The following is a 27,630-nucleotide window of genomic DNA, read 5'->3' as shown; positions in this document are numbered from 1 at the left end:
AACCAAAATAATGGACAGAAATAGGTATTGGACAGGGAAGATTAGGTTTTTTGCCCGTTTGAGGACTGCCAGCACTCAAGAAGACGGTTTTTTGCATCCCCCTGCGATGTTTTTTATTGGAGCGAATCGTGGATACCTCAGTTACCCGGGACAACCACTGACATGCAGGAGGTGTGGAGGTGAGGGACATTTCGCAGCTAATTGCAGGGAGCTGATGTGCAAACGCTGCGGGAAAACGGGACATCTGGGAGCAGACTGCAAGGCGACAAAGACATGCAACCTGTGCGGGGAGAATGGCCATTTGTATAAGGACTGCCCTCTGAGCCATATCTCGGTAAGCAGGGAGGCAGCAGGGGGCGTGTCTGGGGTTGCTGGGCCTTCTTTGTCCCTTTCTGTTTCAGGTACAGAGAAGGGAGAGGAGGCGACTGGAGTGTCAGAAGAAACAGAGGAGGATACAGGGAGAGAAGCAGCAGACGGGGGGAGGCAGAAATCGGTGGAAGATCGGGAGCTAGAGAGCAGAAGTCCCACCCCGGATCCAGAGGTAGACGCGGAAGATGGTTCAGCAACAGTAGAGGACATTGCTGCTCGGACGGCCAAAAACCTTGAGGCCATGCAGGACATAATGAGCAACATTGAGCAAACCATAGGGGTCAGAGAAGAGGTGGAACGAACTGGTGGAACTGCAAAAAGGAAATTAGAAATGGGAGGAAGTAGCGAGGAGGTCTCAACCCCTGAGGTGGTTGCTGACACGGCTCCTCAGACAAGTATGGAACCTGAAAAACAGACAGAAAGTTTTTTGGGCCACAGTAAACGACCCTGTGGCTTAGTTGGACTGATAGTGGCTGCGACAGAGGACTTTCTGTCTGAGCAGAAAATAAATGAGGAGGGGCAGATTGATTTTACATCTGTCCCAAATTTGGTTAAATTAGTACAAGAGGGCGTGGTCTTTGAAGTAGAGGGCAAAAACCTAATTAGGATCACAAGTAGGGAACAGAAGTCCGCTATGGCTGCGCAGCAGGTTCTGGTGGACCTAATTAAGGATAGGGAGGCCCAAAAGGCTGGGGATTTAGCTAGGAAAGACCGCCAGCGGAGGTATGAGGAGTTACGCCGGAAGGTGTGGCAGACAGGAAGCCTCTGGAGGCTTGATATCGAGACCACCAGTGCTTTCCTTAAGCAAACTACATGGTACAGGGAGGGGGTGAGATACCCGAAAGGGTTTGAGAAAATTAAGGACATCCTCAGGCAGTTCAGCAGTGTTAAGATCACTTTTGATCATAGTGGAAGGGAAGTGCTGGGGATGAGCCTTGAAGGTAAAAAGAAGGAGGACGTGATTAGATGCGGATCAGAATTACAGGCATATATCAAAGAGGGTGAGGGGAGAGCCCAAAAAGCCTGGACTTAACCCTTTTTTTCAATGAGCAGCATCTTGACAATTAATGTGCGAGGGCTGCGTGATAGGGCTAAGAGAGTGGCTGTTTTTGAATATATCAGAGATTTGAAACCGACTGTGTGTTTTTTACAGGAGGTACATATCAAGGATGAAAGAGATAAGGAGACGCTGTCCGCCTTGTGGGACCGTGGCCCCTCAAGGTGGAGCATTGGAAAGGTAAACTCTACCGGGGTAGGGATCCTGTTCGGGAACCCTCAAACGGAATGCGGAGAGGTGAGGGTGAGTGAGCCGGGAAGGTTGTTGTGTGTGGATGCGAGGGTCAACGGGATAGACGGTAGGTTTGTGTGTGTGTATGCTCCAGCTGCAATTAGGGAAAGGAGGGATTTCTTGACTAATTTGGGTCCTTTATGTGTGACAAACAAGGCTGTAGTGATTGGCGGGGATTTTAATATTGATATTGATAATGAGAAGGATGGGGATGCCCGAAAGGTAAAGAATATTTTGAGAATGTACAGTTTGAAGGACAGTCATAAAATGAGTATCCCACCCCAAGTGGGATGTACCTGGAGCAACACGAGGGGTGTGTGCAGAAAACTAGACTATGTTTTCGTATCTAGCACAATCAAGGTGGGAACCGTTAAAGTCACTCCAGTTTGGTTCTCTGACCATTGTGTTGTGAATGTTGGGATAGTGGATTTTGGAATTAATTTTGGAAGAGGGGTCTGGAGATTAAATTGTTCGGTTCTGGAAGAAACGAAGTACATAAAGAAGATGGAAAGGTTTTTAACAAGGTTTCTGAATAAAAGACCGGACGACAGATCTCTAGTAGAGATCTGGGAAGAAGCCAAGATGGTGATAGGAAAGATCTCCAGGAAATACTGTAGGGAGAGGAGGAAGGAGGAGAAGGAGGAATTAGAGAATCTCGAGAGAGATTTGGAGAAAGCCTATAACAGTGGAAATGGTACAGCGCCCTCTAGTGAGAAAAAAGTTACAACTCTTGTCAAACAGATAAAGGAGTATTATGAGAAGAGGGCAAGAGATTTTCTGTTCAGAGCGAGGGTGGAGTTTCTAGAAAAATATGAGACATGTTCTACCTTTTTCTTTAACAAGATTCGAAAGAGGCAGGAGAAGAGAGTATTACAAGCTGTCTCTGACTCTGGTGGTGGACAGATTACAGATCAAGAGGGAATGCTGCGAGAAGTATCTAGTTTTTATGGGAACCTTTTTTCAGAAAAGGTAAGTGAAAGGGAAGCAGCGGGAGCGATACTTCAGAACTTGCAGACAACCCTGTCAGAAGAACAGAAAGCTGATTTGGAAAAACCTTTTGAACTGCTTGAGCTGGAAGAGGCGATGAAGTCTCTGAAAAGGGGGAAGGTGCCGGGGGTCGATGGAATTCCAGTAGAGTTCTATGGCACTTTCTGGAGAATTTTAGGCCCTTTTCTTTTGGAACTAATAAAAGAGATTTTTAGCAAGGAACGTATGGGTAAGTCCATGAGGGAAGGCATTTTAACCCTGATTTTTAAGAAAGGAGACCGTACGTCCTTGAAAAACTGGAGGCCCCTAACGCTTTTATGCGCTGATTATAAGATAATGGCAAAAGCGCTTGTCTATCGTGTAGCTCAGGTGATGCCGAGCATAATAGGCAAGGACCAGACTAGTGGAGTGAAAGGGAGGTCGGGAAAATGGACCCTGCAGTTATTAAGGGATGCTGTATCATGGGCTGAACAGAGGAAGGTTCCTCTATTATTAGCCAACTTAGATCTGGAGAAGGCTTTTGACAGGGTCTCGCACAAATTCTTATGGCTGGTTTTGGAGAACTTAGGTTTTGGACCAACGGTGATCAGCTGGATCAGAACCCTATACAACGACGTGGGGAGCAGAGCGGCAGTGAATGGTTGGATAGGAGATTTTATCAACCAGAAAGCCGGAGTGAGGCAAGGTTGCCCTCTCTCGCCTTTGTTATTTGCGATCTACATAGAGCCTTTCGCATGTGCAATTAGAAGAGAGGACAAAATAGATGGCTTGATCTTGCCTGGGAGCGGAGGCGAAAGAGTTAAATTAACCATGTATGCAGATGATGTAACTTTATTAGCAGGCACAACATCTAGTTTGACCTTCGCTTTGGATGTTTTTAAAGTCTTTGCGAGAGCATCGGGCGCCTGTCTAAATGCAGAGAAAAGTACGGTGAAGGCTTTTGGTTCTAGCGAGATATCACAGCAGTGGGCCAGTGGTTTTAGATTATGTACAGGACCCATCAAGATCTTGGGTCTTGACTTTTTACGGAGGGGATCGGGGCAATGCAACTGGGCCTCTAGAATCAAGGAAGTCAGAAGGAAGCTGGGATTATGGAGCAAGTTAAAGCTGACCCTAGTTGGGAAGGTTTTAATCTTGAAAGTCGACATTTTACCGCTTTTAGTATATTTGGTATACGTGTACCCACTGCCGGCAAGGTACAGACGCCTTTTAGTTGGTGAGGTGTTTCGTTTTATATGGGGAGGGAAATACGAATACATTAAAAGAGTGGATATGGTTCGACAAATAGAACAGGGTGGCAGAGAAGTCCCTGACTTTCCAATGAAGTTGGACTGTATCTATGTGTCTAACCTGTGTGTTGCTTTGAACTCACCTGTGAATCATGCTTATCAGTATTTTGTGAGATTTTGGCTGGCGCAGCATATGAGAATGGTGGTGACATGGTCGAACGCTGTGCCGCACGGGGGAGACCTCCCCTGGTATTATAAACATGCAACAGGGTGGATGAGGAAATATTGGGACAAGGGGGACGCCTCGATATTACTGAAACACAGATGTCTATACCAGCAAATAATAGAGACAACCAAGGTTCCGGCAGAGCGGAGAGGAAAAGAAGCTGTGTGGTCCCGAATCCAGCCACGGGGTTTGGACCATAAGTTTATTGATCTTAATTGGAGAATTGTGTGGGGAAGATTGCCGGTTAGAGAAGTGCTCTATAAGCACAAATTGACAAGGTCTGCAACATGTCCAAGAGAGGGATGTAAGAGCCCTGAGACAATTAAACATGCTTTAATGGAGTGTGGTTTTGCACAAAAAGTTTGGAAGAAATGTAATCGCTTCTTCAGGCTGTTGGACGAATCTTTTAGTATCTCAATGGCAGTAGTGCTGTATGGAATAAAGGGGGGGGGCAAAGTGGGCAGCGTCAACTTTTTACTATGGTTGATAATAAGTATGATTAAAGCAGAGATGTGGACGGCTCGGGACATTCTGATTAAAAAGGGGAAAGTAATAACGGTGCACAGCGTCTATCAGAAAGTACTACATGAAATAAAATGCCGAATAAAAAGAGATACACAGAGGTGGGGATATCACGCTGCCCGGGAGAGGTGGAAGGGTTTAGTTTTGTTGTAAGAATATGTATGTAATTTTGTGTTGAACCCTGTTTTTCTGTTTCAATGATGTACGATGGTAATGTTTAATGTCTTGGACTCTGTTTATGTATTTTTGATGTAAGTTTTATACTTTTGTAATAAAAAAAAAAAAAAAAAAAAAAAAAAATCTGTTCTTATCAGTTTAATATCTGATACGTCCCCCATCGGGGGACCACATATTAAACGGATTTTTGGAACAGGGAGCTGGATCAGGAGCTTGCTCCGTCCTCTCCACGCATCGGCCCGGTATTGCAGCGCCTCCGGGAACGGTGCACTACCTTCTCTCAGCGGTGAAAAGACAGACGTAGCTAGCAAGCAAGCGAGGTGGACCGGAGCTCCTTCCTCTCCGGTCTCGTCTCTCGTCCATCCGTGTGTCTCTGTGCCTCTGTGTCTCTCTCTCCCCCTCCCCGTTCCCGTGCTCCCTCGGTGCGCTTTCCCGCGCCTCGACTCTCTCGGCCAGCAGGCCGGCCCCCTTTTCGGCTCCCGTGCGTTTTCCCTCCAAAAAACTTAGTTTTTTCCTCCTTTTCCCTGGGAGGCAGGCGTGGCTTGTGTGTGTGTGTGTGTGTGTGTGTGTGTGTGTGTGTGTGTCCCCGTCCTTGCAGGCGGGCCCCTTTCGACAGCCGGGCGTTTTCCCTCCAAAAAACTTAGTATATACACCTTTTCTTTCTTTTTTTTCCGCAGGCAGGCAGGCAGGCAGGCAGGCAGGCGTGTGTGTGTGCGCGCGCGTCCCCGTCCCTCCCGAGAGAGAGAGCTGCCCCTTGCCTCTGCCCGCAGGTGCTGGCGGTCCGCTTTCGCTTGCAGCTGGTTGGGCACAGCTGCTGCCGGTGGGAGGGGCCTAAGCTAAGGAGGCCGGGCGGCTGGCGCCCCCCGCGGCTGCGGTCGTTGTCGGGCCGTTGACAGAAGATCAAAGAGCAGGGCCCCCGCCCGGGACTGGCAGGAAGGCAGGCAGGCAAGAGAGAGGGGGAGCAGAGTCCGGCGGCAGGCCTCTGGCTGCAGGGAGGCCGGCAGCTGCGCGGGTCCCGGGCTCCAGAGGAGAGTCGGCCTGCGCCACTGTGCGCCAGCGGAACGCCCGCGCGTCGGTCCGCGCCTTTGGGGGTATCGCTTCTCGGCCTTTTGGCTAAGATCAAGTGTAGTATCTGTTCTTATCAGTTTAATATCTGATACGTCCCCCATCGGGGGACCACATATTAAACGGATTTTTGGAACAGGGAGCTGGATCAGGAGCTTGCTCCGTCCTCTCCACGCATCGGCCCGGTATTGCAGCGCCTCCGGGAACGGTGCACTACCTTCTCTCAGCGGTGAAAAGACAGACGTAGCTAGCAAGCAAGCGAGGTGGACCGGAGCTCCTTCCTCTCCGGTCTCGTCTCTCGTCCATCCGTGTGTCTCTGTGCCTCTGTGTCTCTCTCTCCCCCTCCCCGTTCCCGTGCTCCCTCGGTGCGCTTTCCCGCGCCTCGACTCTCTCGGCCAGCAGGCCGGCCCCCTTTTCGGCTCCCGTGCGTTTTCCCTCCAAAAAACTTAGTTTTTTCCTCCTTTTCCCTGGGAGGCAGGCGTGGCTTGTGTGTGTGTGTGTGTGTGTGTGTGTGTGTGTGTGTGTGTGTCCCCGTCCTTGCAGGCGGGCCCCTTTCGACAGCCGGGCGTTTTCCCTCCAAAAAACTTAGTATATACACCTTTTCTTTCTTTTTTTTCCGCAGGCAGGCAGGCAGGCAGGCAGGCAGGCGTGTGTGTGTGCGCGCGCGTCCCCGTCCCTCCCGAGAGAGAGAGCTGCCCCTTGCCTCTGCCCGCAGGTGCTGGCGGTCCGCTTTCGCTTGCAGCTGGTTGGGCACAGCTGCTGCCGGTGGGAGGGGCCTAAGCTAAGGAGGCCGGGCGGCTGGCGCCCCCCGCGGCTGCGGTCGTTGTCGGGCCGTTGACAGAAGATCAAAGAGCAGGGCCCCCGCCCGGGACTGGCAGGAAGGCAGGCAGGCAAGAGAGAGGGGGAGCAGAGTCCGGCGGCAGGCCTCTGGCTGCAGGGAGGCCGGCAGCTGCGCGGGTCCCGGGCTCCAGAGGAGAGTCGGCCTGCGCCACTGTGCGCCAGCGGAACGCCCGCGCGTCGGTCCGCGCCTTTGGGGGTATCGCTTCTCGGCCTTTTGGCTAAGATCAAGTGTAGTATCTGTTCTTATCAGTTTAATATCTGATACGTCCCCCATCGGGGGACCACATATTAAACGGATTTTTGGAACAGGGAGCTGGATCAGGAGCTTGCTCCGTCCTCTCCACGCATCGGCCCGGTATTGCAGCGCCTCCGGGAACGGTGCACTACCTTCTCTCAGCGGTGAAAAGACAGACGTAGCTAGCAAGCAAGCGAGGTGGACCGGAGCTCCTTCCTCTCCGGTCTCGTCTCTCGTCCATCCGTGTGTCTCTGTGCCTCTGTGTCTCTCTCTCCCCCTCCCCGTTCCCGTGCTCCCTCGGTGCGCTTTCCCGCGCCTCGACTCTCTCGGCCAGCAGGCCGGCCCCCTTTTCGGCTCCCGTGCGTTTTCCCTCCAAAAAACTTAGTTTTTTCCTCCTTTTCCCTGGGAGGCAGGCGTGGCTTGTGTGTGTGTGTGTGTGTGTGTGTGTGTGTGTGTGTGTGTCCCCGTCCTTGCAGGCGGGCCCCTTTCGACAGCCGGGCGTTTTCCCTCCAAAAAACTTAGTATATACACCTTTTCTTTCTTTTTTTTCCGCAGGCAGGCAGGCAGGCAGGCAGGCAGGCGTGTGTGTGTGCGCGCGCGTCCCCGTCCCTCCCGAGAGAGAGAGCTGCCCCTTGCCTCTGCCCGCAGGTGCTGGCGGTCCGCTTTCGCTTGCAGCTGGTTGGGCACAGCTGCTGCCGGTGGGAGGGGCCTAAGCTAAGGAGGCCGGGCGGCTGGCGCCCCCCGCGGCTGCGGTCGTTGTCGGGCCGTTGACAGAAGATCAAAGAGCAGGGCCCCCGCCCGGGACTGGCAGGAAGGCAGGCAGGCAAGAGAGAGGGGGAGCAGAGTCCGGCGGCAGGCCTCTGGCTGCAGGGAGGCCGGCAGCTGCGCGGGTCCCGGGCTCCAGAGGAGAGTCGGCCTGCGCCACTGTGCGCCAGCGGAACGCCCGCGCGTCGGTCCGCGCCTTTGGGGGTATCGCTTCTCGGCCTTTTGGCTAAGATCAAGGTTTAAGCCGGCAAGCCCGCAATTCCAAGGTCTTAGTCAGAGGGTCGGGAAGGCGGCGGGAGGACTGGAAGGAGCGACGCAACAGGAGAAGGATTGGCTGGAGCGGCGGAGTGTTGGGCTGGAGTTTGGAGGACCGAGGCGGCGGAGGCGACGAGCGGAATTGCTGGCCAGTGGATGCGAACTGGAGACGGTGGCGGAGCGTTCCTGTGACTTGGAAGTGCGGTTCGGATCGGTGGCTGGAGATGGAGGCGGGTCATCCTTGGGCGAGGAAGGAGCAGCGGAAGGATTCCATCCGTTTCACCTTGCGGGACCGAGGAGAACCCAAGACTTGGACTAGAGATAAGTTCAAGACCTTTGTTTTGAAAAGGGTTCTGGATGTGCAGCTGTCGGACATTTTATGTTTACAGGATTACTGCGATCGGGGGATTTTTGAGTTAACTTTGATTTCGAGTGAACTTTGTTTTGACTTATGGAAGAGGATTTCAGAGAGAAAGGGAGAGGCTCCGTTGAGCCTTTTCCGTGCAAGTCCTATGTTTGCTGGAGGGTTACGGAAGATGACGGTTTTTGTTTTTGATCCATTTGTTCCAGAAGAGGACATTGATGTTTTTTTGAATAGTTTTGTGTTGTTGCAGGGGAAGGGGGAGAGGGAACGAGATTCTGAGGGGGTTTGGACGGGCAAGCGGGTTTATTGGATGAGGTTACGGTTTGGGGGTATGGAAGATGGGGGGGTGTTGCATCCCCCTGCGTTTTTTGAGATCGGGACAGAGAGGGGATACCTGGTTTATCCAGGGCAGCCCCTTGCATGTAGGAAATGTGGGGTTTTAGGTCACTATGCTGCAAAATGTGGGATGGTGGTGTGTAGTCGGTGTAAGGAACGGGGACATGTGACGAAGGATTGCAAGAAAGAGGTCCGATGTTTCTCATGTGGGGATATAGGCCATGCATATAAAAACTGTGTGGGGAGAAGGAGGGTTAGGGCTGAACAGGATAGGTTAGACGAAAAGGAAAGGGTAGTTGACGGGACAGGAGTGTTGAATAACATGAACTGTGTGCAAGTGGAGGAGGTGGGGAGGATGTGTGAAGGAGAGTGTGGGGGGGGATTGAGGGGAAACGAAGAGGGAGGAATAGGTGTAGATGTTAATGGTGTGGGGGAAGAGAGTAAATTGAATGAAGAGTCAGGTGTAGAGGAAACAGTAGGGGGCAGTGTTGTCAAGGAATCAGACAAGAAGGGTGGGGATGAGAGGGTGGTGAGGGGTACTTGTGAGCTGGTGGTGGAGGTGAAGGAGGGTGCACAAGCCACGACACCGGCGGTACAGGATGTAGGGAAGACGAGTACGGGTAAGGAGGCTAGTGTGGTTAGGGACCTAGATAAGGAGGGTGTGGGAGGGGGCACTGTGGGAGTTAAGGGTAAACACGTGGAGGTGCTGACGGACGGTGTGCAAGTGGAGATGTTGGAAGGAGATGTTGTGGAAAGTATGGAAGTTGAAGGATGTGTGGGGGGTGCGGGCGAGAATGTTGAAAAGGGAAAAGGGAAAAACGAGGAAGAGGTGGTATCCAGAGATGGAGAGATTAGGGAGGCAGGTACGGAAACCGTACAAATGGAGAGGAGCGTGCGGGCAGAGGAGGTGAGAGGAGCAGTTACAACGGCAGGTGTGACAGGAAGAAGTAGCAGTACCGAAGAGGGAAGAAGGCATACCGGGGAGCTTACAGACAGCGACGTGGAGAGAGAGTTTGCAGAATGTGTGACACAATATAAAAGAGAATGGGAGAAGGAAGGGTACATCGATGTACCGTTGCCGGGTGTCCAGTGGGGCTTTTTACCTGCAGAGAGGGTGCCAGAAGTGGAATTAAATGAGGAGAACTTTCCACCCTTGGGGTCCGCAGGGGCCGGGGGGGGGAGGAAAGGTATGAGGACGGGACTAGCTGCAGTAGAGGGTATTGGGAAAGATGAGAGCAAGGGTGGGCATGTAAGTGGAAGAGGGCGTATAGCGGGACAACAACCGGGGAAGGAGAGCAATGTCTGCAAAGAGTGGAAGAAGGTTGACTTAAACCAGGAGTGGCAGAAACAGATAAAGGTTAAACAGAAGACATGTTTGGCCACAGTGCAAGAAGTGGAACGGAAGTTTCCAGGGTGCTGCATAGAACTTGTGAAGGAAGGGGATACTCCGGGTGGGTTTCGAATAGGTGGGGAGACGAGGGAGGAATGTAAACTGATTAGCAAGATGTTGTATGGAGCATTATGCAAAAGCTTGAAGATGTGAATAATGGGTTTTGTGGGTTTATGTGGTTTGAGTATGGGAATAATTTAGATTTAGGGGAGTGATTAATTTGTATACAGGGCGGGGTTATGCTAATGACTGGTTGATTTAAGTTTGGTGTATTTGTGATTTGGGTTTGATATTTGGGGTTTTCTGGTTATACCGAGTTTGGATTTATGGATTTTTGTATTTTGTAATAAAAAAAAAAAAAAAAAAATCTGTTCTTATCAGTTTAATATCTGATACGTCCCCCATCGGGGGACCACATATTAAACGGATTTTTGGAACAGGGAGCTGGATCAGGAGCTTGCTCCGTCCTCTCCACGCATCGGCCCGGTATTGCAGCGCCTCCGGGAACGGTGCACTACCTTCTCTCAGCGGTGAAAAGACAGACGTAGCTAGCAAGCAAGCGAGGTGGACCGGAGCTCCTTCCTCTCCGGTCTCGTCTCTCGTCCATCCGTGTGTCTCTGTGCCTCTGTGTCTCTCTCTCCCCCTCCCCGTTCCCGTGCTCCCTCGGTGCGCTTTCCCGCGCCTCGACTCTCTCGGCCAGCAGGCCGGCCCCCTTTTCGGCTCCCGTGCGTTTTCCCTCCAAAAAACTTAGTTTTTTCCTCCTTTTCCCTGGGAGGCAGGCGTGGCTTGTGTGTGTGTGTGTGTGTGTGTGTGTGTGTGTGTGTGTGTCCCCGTCCTTGCAGGCGGGCCCCTTTCGACAGCCGGGCGTTTTCCCTCCAAAAAACTTAGTATATACACCTTTTCTTTCTTTTTTTTCCGCAGGCAGGCAGGCAGGCAGGCAGGCGTGTGTGTGTGCGCGCGCGTCCCCGTCCCTCCCGAGAGAGAGAGCTGCCCCTTGCCTCTGCCCGCAGGTGCTGGCGGTCCGCTTTCGCTTGCAGCTGGTTGGGCACAGCTGCTGCCGGTGGGAGGGGCCTAAGCTAAGGAGGCCGGGCGGCTGGCGCCCCCCGCGGCTGCGGTCGTTGTCGGGCCGTTGACAGAAGATCAAAGAGCAGGGCCCCCGCCCGGGACTGGCAGGAAGGCAGGCAGGCAAGAGAGAGGGGGAGCAGAGTCCGGCGGCAGGCCTCTGGCTGCAGGGAGGCCGGCAGCTGCGCGGGTCCCGGGCTCCAGAGGAGAGTCGGCCTGCGCCACTGTGCGCCAGCGGAACGCCCGCGCGTCGGTCCGCGCCTTTGGGGGTATCGCTTCTCGGCCTTTTGGCCAAGATCGGAAAAGCACGTGGCAGGCCCGCGGCTTGAAGACTTGGCTGGGGGACGAGAAGGGCGACGGCGGAGGGACTGGAGAGCGGCGGCGAGCGAGGCCAACCTTTTTTTTCTTTGGAGGACCGGAGAACGACTGCCAGAAGGAAGACCAGAGGGCGTTTTTTTTCGGAGAAGGAGCGGAGATTTTTTGAAGGAGCGGAGGGAGCGTAAGGAGCGGAGAGCGGCGGGGGCTTCCGGCCCGGGTCGTCCTCAGGATGGCCGGGGCGACGGGCCCAGCAGCTAGGCCGCGGCAAGGGCCAAGCATCAAGTGGACAATTCGTTTCGGATGGAGGAAGGATACCGACATGCCTGGTCGGGAGCTGTTTGTGAGTCGTGTGTTGATGAAGATCCTGGAGGTAACACCCCTTGAGGTTTTATGTGTGCAGGGGAATTGGCAGGAGAAATATTTTGATGTATCCTTTTGTGAAGAGCGCATATACAAGAAGGTGTCTGAAATTTGTGTGCAGAAGCAGGATGAAGTATGTCTGAGAGATTTTGAGTTGCTAGGATTAGCCTCTGACGATACCCGTTGGGTAATTGTTAATATGTATGACCCTTTTATTACGGATGATGATATTACAGCTTTTCTGGAGATGCATGTGGAATCAGCTGGCAGACCTAAAAGGATAAACGACAGATATGGTTATTGGACAGGGAAACGGCAGTACCAGGTGACCTTAAAGGTCAACATGAATTATGAAGGGGGCTTTTCGCACCCCCCAGCAATGTTTGCCCTTGGGGCAAGCCGTGGGTACTTGTTCTATCGAGATCAGCCCCCTTTCTGTAAGAAATGTCTGGAAATCGGTCACCTGGAGAAAGACTGTCGCACGTCGCGGTGCACAAGGTGTGGGGAGGAGGGCCACACGAAAAGGATTTGTAGGAAAAAAGTCTGTTCTTTGTGTGGGGAGGATGACCATATGTACAGGAATTGTCTGAGGAGGGACCTGACTTATGTAGCGGCAACGAAGGGGTGTGGTGAGGATTTTGTAGAAGTGGAGGAGGATGAGGTTCTAAATGAAGAGGAATCTGGCTGGGAACTGGGACGTGCAGAGGCCCGGAAAATTAGACGGAAAAACCGCAGAAGGGGTGTGGTAGTCCAGGAGGTGGCAGGAGGCGGAGGCAGAGGACAGTCTGGGGGTACGGAGAGAGCGGAGAAGGATACACCTCAGGGTGAACAGGCAGCAGGACAGCCGGAGGAACAGCATGAGGTTCAGTCTGGGATGCAGGTGGAGGACCAACCGGAGGAGGCGCCAGTGGATCCTGGCAGTACGGAGCAGGGTGACGTAGAAGTGGGGAATCAGGAGGTAGATGATGTGGTGCCGAGGGGTTCCAATGCCCCCCCTAAGAGGCAGAGGGTAGAAAGTGACGAACGGGCAATGTTGGAAGGGAGTAAACCCAAAAAGAAAGAAAGGGCTCCGTTGACGGAGGGAGGGGGCGGCAGCGAAGTGGAGGAGACAGGCCTTTCAGAAGATCCAGGGCCTGTCTTAGAAGGCCAGGAGATTTCAGAAGGGTCAGAAGGGTCGGAAGGAACACTGCCGCCTGGGCAGCAGGTGGCACTGTCACAACCATATGGCATCTGTTCAGTACTGGTGAGTGGTGAAACTGACGCGAGCCCCAGCACTTCCTGCATTTCGCCTACCCCAGGACGGGCTGCCGAGGTTGGAATGGAGCAAGAAGACGCAGGCCGGGCCGTGATGCGCGGGCTGGAGGAGGATGGTATGTTTCCACCTTATTTCTGGAATATAGAACCTGTGTCACCTGTGACTGGAGAGGTTATGGACAGTGAAAACTTTGGAGGTCCATCATGACCCTCACATTTGCTACCATGAATGTCAGGGGCTTAAAGAGTAGAGAAAAGCGACACGCGGTTTTTGAAGAATTAGCCGAAAGGAATTTTGACTTTTGTGTCCTCCAGGAGGTGCACTTGGCGGGAAGTAAGGACGCTGAGGTGTTTCAGCAGGAATGGAAGAAGGGTCGGTCTTGGTGGAGCGCAGGTGGAGTCCACTCCTCTGGGATAGGCATTCTCTGCGGTTCCCCTTTGTTTGTGCCGCATGAAGTCCGATCTGTAGTTCCAGGCAGACTCTTTTTAGTTGATGGTCGATGGGGGGATATCCCATTGAGAATAGTGGGTGTGTATGTGCCGGCTGACAGGAGAATGCAGGAGGACTTTTTTAAGGACCTGGAGCCAGTGCTCTACACAAATAGAAGTGTGGTGTTGGGGGGTGATTTTAACATTGATATGGAGGGAGCTCAGGGTGGTGGGACGAGTGCACTGGTGAAAATTATTAAAGATTTTAAATTAAAAGATGGGCTTGTTGGTTTAAAGCATCACACGTGGGAAAATAGTCGTGGAGTCACAAGACGACTGGATTATATCTTTCATAATTTGGAGTTGGAGATCCTGAGCAGAAAGGTGGTGCCGACGTGGTTTTCAGACCACTTTTGGGTATCTGTGTCCTTTAAAGTTAAAGAACGACGCTTCAGACATGGATATTGGAAGCTAAATAGGTCTGTACTGGAGGACAGAGAATACCAGGTGCGAATCGGCCGCCTGTTGGGACACCTTTCTCAGATGCGTGGGAAGTTCCGGACAGCTGTAGAATGGTGGGAGCACAGTAAACAGGTAATATCTACGGTGTCAATTGACTATTGTGTTTCTAGACGGCAAGCTGAGCGGGAAGAACTGTCTAGATTCCAAAAGTGTCTGGAGTTCATGTATGAGGAGGCCAACTGTGGAGGAGATTTCGATCTGCGACAGGCTAACAGGATAAGGGCATGTTTGCGCACTCAATGGCTGCAACGTGCCAAGGATTTTCTATTCAGATTAAGGGGTATCCAGATGGAGAAGGACGAGCAGTGCTCCTCACAGTTTTTCAGCCTGGTCAGGACGCAACAGGAGAAAGTCTGCATCGAAAGGTTAGTGAAGAAGGATGGGAGGGTGGTGGAGGACATAACAGATATGCTTGGTTGTGCTACTGAGTATTATGAAGATCTTTTTGCAGAAAAGGCGGTGGACAAGGAAGTGCGGAGCAGGCTGATGGCCCAGGTACGTTTCCGACGCGGCGAAACTAATGGCTTGGATGGCCCGATTACAGCCAAGGAAATCAAGACTGCCATGCTAGGCCTAAAGAAGGGGACAGTCCCAGGGGTGGACGGCCTACCTGTTGAATTTTATAGGGTTTTTTGGAAGCATTTGGAACCCATTTTGTGTACAGTTTTTACAGAGATCCTCGAACTTGGCGAGATGAGTCCCTCGATGAAGACGGGTTTGCTAACGCTGATCTACAAGAAAAAGGGGGATAAGGCCGACCTGGACAATTGGAGGCCCCTGCAGTTGTTGTGTACAGACTACAAGATCCTCGCCAGGGTTCTGGGTATGAGGCTCAGGGACATCATGGCCCGTTTGGTGAAGGAAGAGCAGACATGTGCTGTGGCTGGCAGGAGGCTGGCCTGGAATCTGCAACTTATAAGGGACATCACGGAATGGGCCAGGGACAGGAGGCTGCCGTTGATGATGGTGAACCTGGACCAGAACAAGGCGTTTGACAGGGTCCACCACGCTGCCTTGTGGGAGATCCTAGCCAGAATGGGCGTCAGTGTGCGTTTTATAGAATGGATCCGGACCCTGTACAGGAACGTGGAAACACGAGTCAACATCAATGGATGGGTAGGTAGAGCCATCCCAGTGGCGTGCGGCGTACGGCAAGGGTGCCCTTTGTCCCCCTTGCTTTATGTTCTCTATGTAGAGCCTTTTTTGGATCAGATCCGGGAGGATCCTCGGGTGGAGGGTGTTGTGGTGCCTGGAAGCAAGGGCAGGCAGGTCAAGGTAATCGCCTATGCTGATGATGTTACTTTGTTTCTGAGCTCAGAGGTCAGTTTGCAGCATGTGCTCAATATAGTTCAAGAGCATGAAGACGGACTGGGGACCAAGCTGAACCGGAGCAAGAGCTCCATAAAGTACTGGGGCACTTGGCAGACCAAGGAAGATGCGTTTGGGGGTCTGACGGTGGTGAGGGACCCGATCAAGATCCTGGGCATCCTGTTTCACCCAGAAGACGCGGTCCGTCTCAACTGGGAGGAAAGGATGAGAAAGGTGAAGCAAAAGCTGGGTTTGTGGCAGCACAGATCTTTGTCCTTTCTCGGGAAGGTGGTGGTTTTAAAGATTGACGTCCTGCCGTTACTACTCCATTTAGCGGTGGTCTACCCCATGCCGGCAAGAATGAGGAAGGATTTGGTGCGGTCTGTCTTTGTTTTTGTATGGGGACAGAAGTACGAGTACGTAAAACGTACTGACATGTACAGGCCGATAGAAGAAGGGGGTAGAGGGGTTTTGGACTTGCCCCTGAAGTTGGACTGTGTCTTTGTTGCCAGTCTCTGTGTGGCATTGCAAGGAGACCCGATGCATGTCTGTTTTTTCTTTGTGCGTCTGTGGTTTTCGCATACCATGAGACACTTGGTGCAGTGGACGAATTCTACGCCCAAAGCTGAGAAGTTGCCGTGGCACTACAGACACGCTGCGCACTGGATCAAAGTACACCTGGCGGTGAAGGTGGGACTTACTTCTTTGGACCACAGGCTAATGTACCGTCTTCTGAGAACAGACAGCAGTGCCGCAGTAGTGGGAGTGCCTCGCGAGGTCTGGGTGCGCACACAGCCGGAGCATCTGGACAATAGGTTACGTGACTTGAACTGGCTGTGCGTGTGGAATAGACTGGCTGTACGAGAGATTTTGTACAAACACGGCTTGACTAAGCAGAAGAGTTGCCCCCGTGATCAGTGCCACAAGGAGGAGACAGTGAAACACGTGTTTTGGGAGTGTGACTTTGCGCAACGGGTGTGGGGGGAGTCTGCACGGTGGATGCCTTCATTTTTCACTTCGGAATGTTTGACTTATTCAATGGTGTTAAGGGGTGTGGTGGGTGTTAGGAAATGGAATGAGAGATTTCTGGTGTGGCTGTTGATTAGTTTAGTCAAAGCGTATGTATGGCAGGACAGGAATGAGTTGGTGAAGCATGGTGTGCATGGATCTGTGGGTGCTGTGGTGTGGAGGGTGAGGAATAACATAGGGAACAGAGTGAAATGGGATGTGCGAAAGTGGGGATTTGCTGCGGCGAAAGAGCGGTGGAAGGATCTGTATGTGTTAGGGAACTGAGTTAGGTGTAGGGCTGTGAGAGTGTGGCGTGATTGAGTTTTGTGTATCGTTTTGTTTTTATATAAAATATAAAAAAAAAAATCTGTTCTTATCAGTTTAATATCTGATACGTCCCCCATCGGGGGACCACATATTAAACGGATTTTTGGAACAGGGAGCTGGATCAGGAGCTTGCTCCGTCCTCTCCACGCATCGGCCCGGTATTGCAGCGCCTCCGGGAACGGTGCACTACCTTCTCTCAGCGGTGAAAAGACAGACGTAGCTAGCAAGCAAGCGAGGTGGACCGGAGCTCCTTCCTCTCCGGTCTCGTCTCTCGTCCATCCGTGTGTCTCTGTGCCTCTGTGTCTCTCTCTCCCCCTCCCCGTTCCCGTGCTCCCTCGGTGCGCTTTCCCGCGCCTCGACTCTCTCGGCCAGCAGGCCGGCCCCCTTTTCGGCTCCCGTGCGTTTTCCCTCCAAAAAACTTAGTTTTTTCCTCCTTTTCCCTGGGAGGCAGGCGTGGCTTGTGTGTGTGTGTGTGTGTGTGTGTGTGTGTGTGTGTGTGTCCCCGTCCTTGCAGGCGGGCCCCTTTCGACAGCCGGGCGTTTTCCCTCCAAAAAACTTAGTATATACACCTTTTCTTTCTTTTTTTTCCGCAGGCAGGCAGGCAGGCAGGCAGGCGTGTGTGTGTGCGCGCGCGTCCCCGTCCCTCCCGAGAGAGAGAGCTGCCCCTTGCCTCTGCCCGCAGGTGCTGGCGGTCCGCTTTCGCTTGCAGCTGGTTGGGCACAGCTGCTGCCGGTGGGAGGGGCCTAAGCTAAGGAGGCCGGGCGGCTGGCGCCCCCCGCGGCTGCGGTCGTTGTCGGGCCGTTGACAGAAGATCAAAGAGCAGGGCCCCCGCCCGGGACTGGCAGGAAGGCAGGCAGGCAAGAGAGAGGGGGAGCAGAGTCCGGCGGCAGGCCTCTGGCTGCAGGGAGGCCGGCAGCTGCGCGGGTCCCGGGCTCCAGAGGAGAGTCGGCCTGCGCCACTGTGCGCCAGCGGAACGCCCGCGCGTCGGTCCGCGCCTTTGGGGGTATCGCTTCTCGGCCTTTTGGCTAAGATCAAGTGTGTGGCCTGTCCGCAGCTTGCATCTTGGCCAGAAGAAAGAGGAAGAGACGGATCGCTTTTTTTCGAGGAGACTCGAAGCTTTTTTTGCGTGGCGGTTTTTTTTCCGGCCATTTTTTTGAGACGATGGAAGGAGGAGCCTTTTCGAGAGAAGGGAGAGTGCGGCATGCCGTTCGGTTTGTGCAGCGAGACGACGGGGAGAAGACGGATTTTGTTTCGAGGGACAAGTTCGAGGACGAGGTGATCGGCGCTGCCTTGCGCTTGGAGCCCGAGGACGTTTTCTGCCTGCAAGACTTCCCGGGTAAGCGATGTTTTGACCTTTCGCTCATCTCGGAGGATCTTGTCAGGAATGTTTGGGCAGTGGTGAACAGAAGGAGAGAGGAAAAGCCCTTTGTCGACTACTATGTGGAGCCTTTGTTTGCCAGGGAGCTAAGAACTTTGACAGTGACAATGTTTAACCCCTATGTGCCAGAAGAGGACATAGTTTGTTTCTTGAAGCGCTTCGTGGACATTCAGGGCATAGGGGTGAAGCTCATAGACAGGAAGAATTATTGGACAGGGCGGAGGCGTTACAGAGTGCGCTTCAGAGCAGATGGGTCGTCTCCGGACGGCCTTTTGCACCCGCCGGCGTCGTTTGAGATAGGCTCCAACAGGGGGTACTTATTTTATTATGGACAGCCCTCGGTCTGCAGGAGATGCAGAAAGGAGGGACACCACGTAGTGGATTGCAGGGAGCGAATTTGCAGACGATGTGAGGGGGTTGGCCACTTATCTTCCGAATGCAAGGAGGAAAGAAGATGTAATTTGTGCGGCGGTGCAGGGCATGTGTTTAAAGACTGTGCGTTGCGGAAGAGGACTTTTTCTGAAGTCGTTAGTGGTGCTGCAGGTGTGAGACCAGGTGCTGCGAATGAGGAGGAGAGACGAAGGAAGGTGGATGAAGTTTCGGAAGGTGCGGGCCGTGTCAGTGGTGAGGAGGCTGAAAATAGGGAGCCTGGTAAAGAGGGAAGCCGAAGGTTTTTAAAAGACGGAGGCTTCTTAATGGAAGGCCAGGAAGGAGAGGAGACCGGAGAAGTGGTGGGAGAAGCAGAGGCAGGGGCGGAGTCAAATTTGCATATGCAAATCGAGCCAGCAGATGGAAATTTTTCGGAGACTGACGGCTTTTCAGAGGTTTCAGAGACGCCAGGACTAGACCTTTTGAAGGCGGCAGTGATAGAAGTCGGACAGGAGGTGCACTGTGCCCCGGGCGTGAGTTGGGATGAGAGGATGGAGGAAGGGGGAGAAGAAGGGCCGTCAGTGTCGAAGAAATCCATAAAGAGGAAGGCGCAAGGGTCGGATGCTCTAGTGGCCAAGAAAGCTGATAGAGGTGCTGAGGATCTGACACTGAGTGAAACATCTGTCTCAGAGGCCCTGGTGGCAGCTTACACACCTGAGGAGGGTGAAGTCCGTGATGAGGGGCCTGTCCTGCCCCAATCCGGAGAATGCTCAGTGTCATCCGATGTTTCTTGCATACCTGGGACGGATGAGGGCGTCCAGGCTGAGCAGAAGCTGGGGAGCGAGGAAGGCCTTTGGCTGGACTCGGACCTCCCCAGGGACTTCATTGACCTCTGCAAATGGCATGAGAAGAACAGAGAGGTCAATTGGCCAGCCGGGTTTGAAGAGCAGGATCTGCAGAAGAAAGGAATTAAGTACAAGTGTGAGTGCGTTGGCAAAGAAGTGAGGCGCATTCAAGTATATGGTAGAAACCACTCAGAGATAATCGCGAAAAAATATCTTTTCTCTGATCTTGTGAAGCAGTGGAGGAACAGTGCTGGGAAGGCAAAGGAAGCCTTTGCTGCGGGGGTTTATAGGAAGGATGGCCGGTATGTGAAAAAGTTGGATGCCTCGTCTTTTTTTTTAAAGAAGTGTGAATGGCAGAACGGGACTGTGAGGTTCCCGAGCAGGGCGGGTGGGCTTAAAAACATACCCAAAAGATTTCCGGGAGTGAAGCTCGAGAACGATGGATCGGCTAGGAGAATCACAAGATTGGCTGTGAGTGGCTGTCAGGAAGCGGATGTGCGGGACGCTTATATAGCGGCGATGGCTATCATCGATAGGTGGGAAGAAAAACTGTGAAGTGACTATTCATGGCCATTAAGGTTCTCACTTTAAATACCAGGGGACTGAGGAACAAAGTGAAAAGGACTGCAGTTTTCCAGTCTTTGAGGCCTTTTAATTTTGATGTCTGTCTTTTACAGGAGGTTCATTTGAAGGATCATAAGGATGTGGTGGGTTTTGCGTGTGAGTGGGATAGAGGGGATTCTAGGTGGAGTGTGGGCGGGGTTCACTCGTCGGGTGTGGGTGTGTTGATTGGGAATCGGGATGTTTTAGTCGAAGGGAGTGCTGTAGTGGTGCCGGGCAGAGCTTTGAGTGTTGATTTGAGTGTTGGTGAGTGTCGTTTTAGAGTCGTGTGTGTCTATGCTCCGGCTGTAGGGTCCATGAGGGCAGATTTTTTTAAAGAGCTGTTCCCTTTGTGCGCCACAAATAGGCTTCTGGTCGTCGGTGGTGATTTTAATGTCGACCTCGTTAACAAGGAAGAGGCGGGGGCAAAGCAGCTGCGCACACTGCTGACGCGTTTCAATTTAGTTGATAGTGCAGTGCGTTTTCAAGGAAAAGGGGTGGTGCCTACCTGGAGGAACGCGTCAGGTGTGGCAAAACGTCTTGATTATGTTTTTGTATCTAGGGAGGTGGCAGTTGGAGGAATCACCACTCGCCCGGCCTGGCTTTCGGATCACGATATTGTAGAAGTGGATTTGAGCCTGGCAGGCGGGATGTATGGGAAGGGTGTGTGGAGAATGAATGTTGCGGTTTTGGGAGAGAGAGAGTATGTGGATCGTATGAGTCTGAATTTGAACAGGTGGTGGGCAGGAAGGCAGCAGCGTGTCTCTGTGTTGGACTGGTGGGAGCAGACTAAGAAGAAAGTTAAAAGTGAAACGAGGTTCTATTGTCTGGAACGTCAGAAAAAAGTGAGGAAAGAGGGGAGGCTGCTCCAGGAAGGGCTGAATAAGCTTTATGCTCTTCTTAATGATGGGGTGTCAGTGGACATGACTGAGGTGGCAGCTTCTAAGAGGCAGTTAAGGGCGTATCACGAGGAGAGGGCAAAGAGTTTCATTTTTAAGACCCGGGTAGACTCATCCCTGCAGCAAGGGACCTGCGTCTCTTATCTTTTCAGACAGGTGAGAAAGCAGCAGGCTAAAAGACGGCTGGATGGGGTTCGAGTGGGTGAGAACACGATAGTAGCAGGCATAGACGGTATGTTGGAGGCGGTGTTTGATTATTATCAGTGTCTCTTTTCTGGAAAAGAGATGGGAAGGGAGATAGATCTCACCTCCCTGGATTGTATTGTTTCACGGCTGCCGGAGGAGAGTAGGGCCCTCTTAGAAAGCCCTTTCACATTAGAGGAGCTTAGGTTGGCCTTAGCTGACACAAAAGATGGGAAAGTGCCTGGAATTGATGGTCTGCCATCAGAATTTTATAGGACTTTCTGGGGTATATTGGGGCCGATCTTGCTCGAGGTAATGAGGGAGGTTTTTTGCATGGGCGTCCTGGGAAGATCGATGAGTGAAGGGGTTTTGACTCTGTTGTATAAAAAAGGCCAACCGACAGAGCTTGCGAATTGGAGGCCTTTAACAATGCTCTGCTCGGACTATAAACTATTTGCAAAGGTGTTAGTTAATAGGATGAAAGGAGTGTTGGACAAAGTGATTGGGAAAGATCAGACGTGTGGGGTCCAGGGGAGGAAAATTACCTGGTCATTGCAGCTGGTTAGGGACACAATAGCGTGGTCCGAGCAGAGAAACATCCCCCTTGCACTGGTGAGCCTTGATTTGGAGAAGGCCTTTGATAGAGTGTCGCATCAGTTTTTGTGGGCTGTGATGGAAAGGATGGGTTTCGGCGTGCTTTTTATTGGGTGGCTAAAGACCTTGTATAAGCAAGTAGGGAGTAGGGTGGTGGTGAATGGATTCCTGGGGAAACTGGTAGAACAGAAGGTGGGCGTGAGACAAGGATGCCCGTTGTCGCCGCTATTATTTGTGCTGTACTTGGAACCCTTTGTGAGGATGGTTAACGCGAGCCCGCGTGTGGAAGGCATAATGTTGCCTGGGAGTGGCGGGGGGCGAGTGAAGATGACTTTGTACGCTGATGACATCACTTTGATGGTAGGGTCGAAGGAAAGTTTGCAGGAGGCTCTGGGGATTTTTGATAGCTTTGCCCGGATGTCTGGAGCAAAGTTAAATAGACAGAAAAGCGAAATAAAATATTTCGGGTGTTGGAGGGGCGAAAAAGGGAGTCCCTGCGACCTGGAGTGCTGCAGAGGTCCTCTGAAGGTTTTGGGGGTTTCTTTTCATGACCAAAGTACTGTTCATAGCAGCTGGCAAGAGGCTTTGGAGGTGGTCAGGAAAAGACTACTCCGATGGGGCGACAGGAGGCTTACTTACATCGAGAAGGTGATTGTATTAAAAACAGATGTGTTGCCTGCCCTCACGTATTTAGCACATGTGTACCCCATGCCGGCTAGGTATAATCGGTATCTGGTCAGAGAAGTTTTTCGTTTTGTGTGGAACAAAAAATATGAATATGTGAGACGGATTGATATGTATAGACCCATAGAAGCGGGGGGCAGATCAGTACCAAACATGCCGATTAAGCTGAACTGTCTGTTTGTGTCTGGTTTGTGTGCTGCTTTGAAACAGCCTGTGTCACATGATTACCAGTATTTTGTGAGATTTTGGTTATCGAACAGCATGCGCAGACTCGCCAGCTGGAAGAACGACGTCCCTCACGGAGAAGATCTGCCCTGGCATTACAGGCATGCAGTGTCCTGGACGAGAAAGCATCTGGAGTCGGTGGATGAGTCGGAGCTGCTGGACCACAGGGCACTGTATTGCGCTATAATAGAAAGAGCAGAAGCCAGGGTTGTGGGGGGCGTCGCAAACGAGATCTGGGGAAGGGTGCAGCCTAAGGGTTTGCGTCTGGACTGTCTGGACCTTAATTGGTTAACGGTATGGAAGAGGCTTCCTGTAAGAACTGTGTTATATAAGCATAAGTTGACCAAACAGGTCGGGTGCCCCCGAACCGGATGTCATTGTGCGGAGAGTATCGAGCATGTTTTTTGGTCGTGTAATTTTGCTCAAAAAGTGTGGGGGAAGAGCAGCGCTCTTTTGGGAGCCATAGATGGCACTTTTGCAGTGAACCTCGCAACAGTAATGTTTGGTGTGAGGAGGGGGGGAAGAACGAAAGGTGTGTGTTTTTTGTTGTGGTTATTAATGAGTTTTGTGAAAATTGAACTGTGGGCCGCAAGAAATTTGCTGGTGAAGAAGGGAGTGACATGTGATGTGGGGGGGGTGTGGAGCAAGGTCCTCTGGGATGTTAGATGTATGGTGGCTGCAGATAAAAGGAAGTGGAGTTTCCACGCTGTTAAGGAAAAGTGGAAGGTATTGGCCGATGCCTGACTACTGCTGTTTTGTTATTTCATGATTTGATAGGCTTCTCGCGGGGTTTTGTTTTTGTTATTTGTGTTTCTGTATGTTTGATTTTGCTGTTTGACAAGGTTTCTGTGAACTCTTTTGAAGATGGACTATTAGCCTTGTCAGGTTTCATCTTTGGGCTTCCCGGGAGGACTTGGTCAGCCACAGAAGGGGCGACACGGTAGAAGGCATCGCCTGGAAGGTGTGGCAGGACAGCGCAAGACCCATCCAATGGGTCGTTCAGAGGAGGGGTTCCGCAGCGGCGAAAGACCATCGGGAGGGGTTGTTTTTCATTGGGGTGTTTTTTGGTGTGCAGTTTCTGTATTGAAGGTTTTTTGTGTTTGTATTTTTTGTCTTTTCTGAGGATGCGGGAGTAATTTGAGGATTGGGGAGGGACTGGTTTTTGCATAAGGGGCGGGATTATGATAATGAATGGTTTCTGTTAGTTTGACATGTTTTGTGACTTTTTGGTTTTGGATTTTGTTTTTCGGATGTCCATGTGTTTTTTGGTTTGTTGTATTTTGTATTTTTGTAATAAAAAACAAAAAAAAAAATCTGTTCTTATCAGTTTAATATCTGATACGTCCCCCATCGGGGGACCACATATTAAACGGATTTTTGGAACAGGGAGCTGGATCAGGAGCTTGCTCCGTCCTCTCCACGCATCGGCCCGGTATTGCAGCGCCTCCGGGAACGGTGCACTACCTTCTCTCAGCGGTGAAAAGACAGACGTAGCTAGCAAGCAAGCGAGGTGGACCGGAGCTCCTTCCTCTCCGGTCTCGTCTCTCGTCCATCCGTGTGTCTCTGTGCCTCTGTGTCTCTCTCTCCCCCTCCCCGTTCCCGTGCTCCCTCGGTGCGCTTTCCCGCGCCTCGACTCTCTCGGCCAGCAGGCCGGCCCCCTTTTCGGCTCCCGTGCGTTTTCCCTCCAAAAAACTTAGTTTTTTCCTCCTTTTCCCTGGGAGGCAGGCGTGGCTTGTGTGTGTGTGTGTGTGTGTGTGTGTGTGTGTGTGTGTGTCCCCGTCCTTGCAGGCGGGCCCCTTTCGACAGCCGGGCGTTTTCCCTCCAAAAAACTTAGTATATACACCTTTTCTTTCTTTTTTTTCCGCAGGCAGGCAGGCAGGCAGGCAGGCGTGTGTGTGTGCGCGCGCGTCCCCGTCCCTCCCGAGAGAGAGAGCTGCCCCTTGCCTCTGCCCGCAGGTGCTGGCGGTCCGCTTTCGCTTGCAGCTGGTTGGGCACAGCTGCTGCCGGTGGGAGGGGCCTAAGCTAAGGAGGCCGGGCGGCTGGCGCCCCCCGCGGCTGCGGTCGTTGTCGGGCCGTTGACAGAAGATCAAAGAGCAGGGCCCCCGCCCGGGACTGGCAGGAAGGCAGGCAGGCAAGAGAGAGGGGGAGCAGAGTCCGGCGGCAGGCCTCTGGCTGCAGGGAGGCCGGCAGCTGCGCGGGTCCCGGGCTCCAGAGGAGAGTCGGCCTGCGCCACTGTGCGCCAGCGGAACGCCCGCGCGTCGGTCCGCGCCTTTGGGGGTATCGCTTCTCGGCCTTTTGGCTAAGATCAAGTGTAGTATCTGTTCTTATCAGTTTAATATCTGATACGTCCCCCATCGGGGGACCACATATTAAACGGATTTTTGGAACAGGGAGCTGGATCAGGAGCTTGCTCCGTCCTCTCCACGCATCGGCCCGGTATTGCAGCGCCTCCGGGAACGGTGCACTACCTTCTCTCAGCGGTGAAAAGACAGACGTAGCTAGCAAGCAAGCGAGGTGGACCGGAGCTCCTTCCTCTCCGGTCTCGTCTCTCGTCCATCCGTGTGTCTCTGTGCCTCTGTGTCTCTCTCTCCCCCTCCCCGTTCCCGTGCTCCCTCGGTGCGCTTTCCCGCGCCTCGACTCTCTCGGCCAGCAGGCCGGCCCCCTTTTCGGCTCCCGTGCGTTTTCCCTCCAAAAAACTTAGTTTTTTCCTCCTTTTCCCTGGGAGGCAGGCGTGGCTTGTGTGTGTGTGTGTGTGTGTGTGTGTGTGTGTGTGTGTGTCCCCGTCCTTGCAGGCGGGCCCCTTTCGACAGCCGGGCGTTTTCCCTCCAAAAAACTTAGTATATACACCTTTTCTTTCTTTTTTTTCCGCAGGCAGGCAGGCAGGCAGGCAGGCGTGTGTGTGTGCGCGCGCGTCCCCGTCCCTCCCGAGAGAGAGAGCTGCCCCTTGCCTCTGCCCGCAGGTGCTGGCGGTCCGCTTTCGCTTGCAGCTGGTTGGGCACAGCTGCTGCCGGTGGGAGGGGCCTAAGCTAAGGAGGCCGGGCGGCTGGCGCCCCCCGCGGCTGCGGTCGTTGTCGGGCCGTTGACAGAAGATCAAAGAGCAGGGCCCCCGCCCGGGACTGGCAGGAAGGCAGGCAGGCAAGAGAGAGGGGGAGCAGAGTCCGGCGGCAGGCCTCTGGCTGCAGGGAGGCCGGCAGCTGCGCGGGTCCCGGGCTCCAGAGGAGAGTCGGCCTGCGCCACTGTGCGCCAGCGGAACGCCCGCGCGTCGGTCCGCGCCTTTGGGGGTATCGCTTCTCGGCCTTTTGGCTAAGATCTGAAGATACGTGGCATGACCGCGGTCTGAGGACTTAGCTGGGAGACCGAGAGAGCAGCGGCGGAGAGGAGAGAGGAGAGCATCGGCGGCGGCGGCAGCGGCGGCGGACGATTTCTACAACCCACCAGATGGAGCGGCGGAGCGGAGAGGACGGAGGGATGGAGCCGGCTCCTGAAGGCGCTTTTGATACGGCAGGGAGGACCCTGGCCGGAGAAGACCGTGGAAGAACTGGAAAAGGACCTGCGAAGGAGGGAGGAAGAAGTTATGCAGCAGCTGCGGCTTCATCTAGAAGCTCGGCGGGAAGACCACTAGAGGGCGCTGGCAGTCGTGAAGGTCAGTTGAGACACACAATTAGGTTTGTGCAGAAGGAAGAAGCTGGAGAAAGAGTTTTGAGGGACAGAGAAATTTTTGGGGATGATATCATTCGTGGTGTCTTTGGTCTGAGTCCCACTGATGTGTATTGTTTTCAAGATTTTTTGGGGAAAAAGACCTATGACCTGTTCTTGACCAGCAGAGCGGTTTGCCAAAAAGTCTGGGAGACAGCCAAAACTAAAAAAGAGGAGAAGCCATTATGTGATTATATTGTGGAACCTTTGTTTATAAGAGAAAACAGACCTCTGATTGTCCAGATGTTTAATCCCTATGTGCCCGAAGAAGACATTGAGGTATTTCTGAAGCGTTTTGTGGACTTAACAGCCAAAGGAACCAAAATAATGGACAGAAATAGGTATTGGACAGGGAAGATTAGGTTTTTTGCCCGTTTGAGGACTGCCAGCACTCAAGAAGACGGTTTTTTGCATCCCCCTGCGATGTTTTTTATTGGAGCGAATCGTGGATACCTCAGTTACCCGGGACAACCACTGACATGCAGGAGGTGTGGAGGTGAGGGACATTTCGCAGCTAATTGCAGGGAGCTGATGTGCAAACGCTGCGGGAAAACGGGACATCTGGGAGCAGACTGCAAGGCGACAAAGACATGCAACCTGTGCGGGGAGAATGGCCATTTGTATAAGGACTGCCCTCTGAGCCATATCTCGGTAAGCAGGGAGGCAGCAGGGGGCGTGTCTGGGGTTGCTGGGCCTTCTTTGTCCCTTTCTGTTTCAGGTACAGAGAAGGGAGAGGAGGCGACTGGAGTGTCAGAAGAAACAGAGGAGGATACAGGGAGAGAAGCAGCAGACGGGGGGAGGCAGAAATCGGTGGAAGATCGGGAGCTAGAGAGCAGAAGTCCCACCCCGGATCCAGAGGTAGACGCGGAAGATGGTTCAGCAACAGTAGAGGACATTGCTGCTCGGACGGCCAAAAACCTTGAGGCCATGCAGGACATAATGAGCAACATTGAGCAAACCATAGGGGTCAGAGAAGAGGTGGAACGAACTGGTGGAACTGCAAAAAGGAAATTAGAAATGGGAGGAAGTAGCGAGGAGGTCTCAACCCCTGAGGTGGTTGCTGACACGGCTCCTCAGACAAGTATGGAACCTGAAAAACAGACAGAAAGTTTTTTGGGCCACAGTAAACGACCCTGTGGCTTAGTTGGACTGATAGTGGCTGCGACAGAGGACTTTCTGTCTGAGCAGAAAATAAATGAGGAGGGGCAGATTGATTTTACATCTGTCCCAAATTTGGTTAAATTAGTACAAGAGGGCGTGGTCTTTGAAGTAGAGGGCAAAAACCTAATTAGGATCACAAGTAGGGAACAGAAGTCCGCTATGGCTGCGCAGCAGGTTCTGGTGGACCTAATTAAGGATAGGGAGGCCCAAAAGGCTGGGGATTTAGCTAGGAAAGACCGCCAGCGGAGGTATGAGGAGTTACGCCGGAAGGTGTGGCAGACAGGAAGCCTCTGGAGGCTTGATATCGAGACCACCAGTGCTTTCCTTAAGCAAACTACATGGTACAGGGAGGGGGTGAGA

The 27,630-nt window shown here is 52.7% G+C and overlaps 7 non-coding genes across 7 annotated transcripts; all 7 read left to right on the top strand.

Moving 5' to 3' along the window:
* The first annotated feature begins 4,881 nt into the window (after window positions 1-4,881).
* Window positions 4,882-5,074, top strand: LOC148808463 (U2 spliceosomal RNA). Its single transcript, XR_016088139.1, has one exon. It is a non-coding gene; the product is annotated as a U2 spliceosomal RNA (small nuclear RNA).
* Window positions 5,075-5,891: 817 nt separating this feature from the next.
* On the top strand, window positions 5,892-6,082 carry LOC148808462 (U2 spliceosomal RNA). The gene has a single exon (XR_016088173.1). It is a non-coding gene; the product is annotated as a U2 spliceosomal RNA (small nuclear RNA).
* Window positions 6,083-6,901: 819 nt separating this feature from the next.
* On the top strand, window positions 6,902-7,092 carry LOC148808461 (U2 spliceosomal RNA). Its single transcript, XR_016088162.1, has one exon. It is a non-coding gene; the product is annotated as a U2 spliceosomal RNA (small nuclear RNA).
* A 3,282-nt stretch (window positions 7,093-10,374) lies between these two features.
* Window positions 10,375-10,568, top strand: LOC148808460 (U2 spliceosomal RNA). Its single transcript, XR_016088129.1, has one exon. It is a non-coding gene; the product is annotated as a U2 spliceosomal RNA (small nuclear RNA).
* A 6,071-nt stretch (window positions 10,569-16,639) lies between these two features.
* Window positions 16,640-16,828, top strand: LOC148808459 (U2 spliceosomal RNA). Its single transcript, XR_016088124.1, has one exon. It is a non-coding gene; the product is annotated as a U2 spliceosomal RNA (small nuclear RNA).
* Window positions 16,829-23,686: 6,858 nt separating this feature from the next.
* On the top strand, window positions 23,687-23,879 carry LOC148808458 (U2 spliceosomal RNA). Its single transcript, XR_016088125.1, has one exon. It is a non-coding gene; the product is annotated as a U2 spliceosomal RNA (small nuclear RNA).
* An 813-nt stretch (window positions 23,880-24,692) lies between these two features.
* On the top strand, window positions 24,693-24,883 carry LOC148808457 (U2 spliceosomal RNA). Its single transcript, XR_016088151.1, has one exon. It is a non-coding gene; the product is annotated as a U2 spliceosomal RNA (small nuclear RNA).
* Window positions 24,884-27,630: the final 2,747 nt, after the last annotated feature.

Source organism: Atractosteus spatula, unplaced genomic scaffold (assembly GCF_055471065.1).
Source record: "Atractosteus spatula isolate fAtrSpa1 unplaced genomic scaffold, fAtrSpa1.hap1 Scaffold_21, whole genome shotgun sequence".
NCBI classification, from domain to species: domain Eukaryota; kingdom Metazoa; phylum Chordata; class Actinopteri; order Semionotiformes; family Lepisosteidae; genus Atractosteus; species Atractosteus spatula.
The sequence above is the reverse complement of the archived record's forward strand: the minus strand, read 5'-3'. Positions and strand labels throughout refer to the sequence as shown.